The sequence below is a fragment of the Nerophis lumbriciformis genome, linkage group LG31, assembly GCF_033978685.3.
Source record: "Nerophis lumbriciformis linkage group LG31, RoL_Nlum_v2.1, whole genome shotgun sequence".
NCBI lineage: Eukaryota > Metazoa > Chordata > Actinopteri > Syngnathiformes > Syngnathidae > Nerophis > Nerophis lumbriciformis.
Genome location: NC_084578.2, coordinates 3,937,501 through 3,940,000, shown reverse-complemented (window position 1 = coordinate 3,940,000; position 2,500 = coordinate 3,937,501). Strand labels below are relative to the sequence as shown.

At 38.3% G+C, this 2,500-nt stretch overlaps 1 protein-coding gene across 1 annotated transcript in view; it reads left to right on the top strand.

The window, feature by feature from the left end:
- The first annotated feature begins 306 nt into the window (after positions 1-306).
- The window catches only part of stx19 (syntaxin 19), a 32,694-nt gene continuing 30,500 nt past the window's right edge, over positions 307-2,500 (top strand). The window contains exon 1 of the mRNA XM_061926084.1: positions 307-452. The gene's annotated coding sequence lies outside the window, so the exon portion shown is untranslated. The remainder of the gene's footprint in view (positions 453-2,500) is intronic.

Here is a 2,500-nt window from a genome sequence, read left to right as displayed (position 1 = left end):
CAATACTCCCAGACCCAGAGGGTTTATCCCCTCAACTCAGACGTTTCACATGAAGGTTGTGCATGTGAAACCCAACGCTCTGCTCCAAACCCAAGTCCTATTGTTGGCTCCAGCAAAGTACACAATACAGCAGTATTTGCCCTGCTCTGTTTACCAAATAAGTTCCTGTCTTCCCTTCTATCCACTGAACTTGGTGACGTCGTCTCTGGTTTCTCTAAGCAAACACGCCTGTTGCCTGCCCCTTTCCCAGTGGCCTTCCTCACAAGGAAGGGAGGTGCTTGGGAAAGATTTCCTCAAAAGTCTCCAGTGGAACTTTTCCTACGAGTGGCGACATTGGAGGGCTTCTTGTGACAATGTAAGATCCTAATATGAGCTTCTTCTGTGGATTAGACCCTTGGATAAATATGGATTAGACCACTCAACGATGGAGTAGGCCTACTGAGAGTACAAAGGTAAATGTTCAACTTTAAATGTAAATTAAAAAGCAAAGTCCGTTGGTCAAAAGTGAAATATCCACATGTTCTTTAAAAGTCACTTTATCAGTTATTTATATCAACACATTGTCTTTTCATTATCCCTGCAAAGGCTATCAATCCATTTCTAAACATTCTCGATTATTTTTCGTGCAGGTTGGTATTCTAAATTGGTAAATTAATGATTCCCGAGGGAAATTGTAGACAAAAGACAAAAGGAATGCTTTCAAATGCCCAAGAGAAGAGGAGACGTTAAATCGAACTAGAATTTGAAAACCCAGTAGGAACTGAAATGGTAGAATGTCCAGGGTGAGTGGAGTGTGTTGATGTTGGAACGGTTAGAATCGGATGAGAAATGTGGGAGATTCAGTCTATTGTATATTTCCCATTTATTGTCAATTGGGAGAAGATTCCGGGAAAACCGGGAATTTGGAGGAAGGGAAAACATGTTTTGTGTTCTATATATCGGAAGAGTAGTGTGGTGGATGGTTGAAAGGTCAGAATCAGGTTTAGGGCTTTGTAGAACTATGAATACGTCCATTCATTTGAATGGGAATTTCCTGGAAATTTGGGGATTTGGGGAAAACCGGGATTTTTTTTTAATATTAATACTAGCACAAATTGTCCTAGATGATATGAACGGGTTGGTGTTGGAATTTTTTCAATCGGTTGAAAAATGAGAAATGTGGGAGATGCAGTCTATTGTATATTTCCCATTTATTGTCAACGGGGTGAAAATTCCGGGAAAACCAGGAATTTGGAGGAAGGAAAAATCATGTTTTGTGTTCTATATATCGGAAGAGTAGTGTGAGTGGATGGTTGAAAGGTCGGAATCAGGTTTAGGTCATTGTAAAACTATGAATACGTCCATTCAGTTGAATGGGAATTTCCTGGAAATTTGGGGATTTGGGGAAAGGGAAATCATATTTTGTGTTCTATATATCGGAAGAGTAGTGTGGGTGGATGGTTGAAAGGTCGGAATCAGGTTTAGGTCATTGTAAAACTATGAATATGTCCATTAATTTGAATGGGAATTTCCTGGAAATTTGGGGATTTGGGGAAAGGGAAATCATATTTTGTGTTCTATATATCGGAAGAGTAGTGTGGGTGGATGGTTGAAAGGTCGGAATCAGGTTTAGGTCATTGTAAAACTATGAATACGTCCATTCATTTGAATGGGAATTTCCTGGAAATTTGTGGATTTGGGGAAAAGGAAATCATATTTTATGTTCTATATATCGGAAGAATAGTGTGGGTGGATGGTTGAAAGGTCGAAATCAGGTTTAGGTCATTGTAGAACTATGAATACGTCCATTCATTTGAATGGGAATTTCCTGGAAATTTGGGGATTTGGGGAAAACCGGGATTTTTTTAAAATATTAATACTAGCACAAATTGTCCTAGATGATATGAACGGGTTGGTGTTGGAATTTTTTCAATCGGTTGAAAAATGTTAACGTAGTAACAGTTTAAATTGAGAATGGGTATTTTGGAATTCCTGGAAGTGTAAACTAAGTGTAAATTAAAAAGTAAAGTAATTTGGTCAAACGTGACATATCTAAATGTTCTTCAAAAGTGACTTTATTAGTTATTTATATCAACACATTGTCTTTCCTTTATTCCTGCATAAGCTATCAATCCATTTCTAAACATCCTTGATTATTTTTCGTGCAGGTTTGTATTATAAATTTGTAAATAAATGATTCCCGAGGGAAATCGTAGCTCCGTAACAAGACAACAAGACAAAAGGAATGCTTTCAAATGCCAAAGAAAAGAGGAGACGTTAAATAGAACTAGAATTTGAAAATCCAGTAGGAACTGAATTGGTAGAATGTCCAGGGTGAGTGGAGTGTGTTGATGTTGGAACGGTTCGAATCGGATGAGAAATGTGGGATATGCAGTCTATTGTGTATTTCCCATTCATCGTCAGAGGGGAGAAAATTCCAGGAGAACCGGGAAATTTTGGGAAAGGGAAAACATGTTTGGTGTTCTATATATCGGAAGAGTAGTGTGGGTGGATGGTTGAA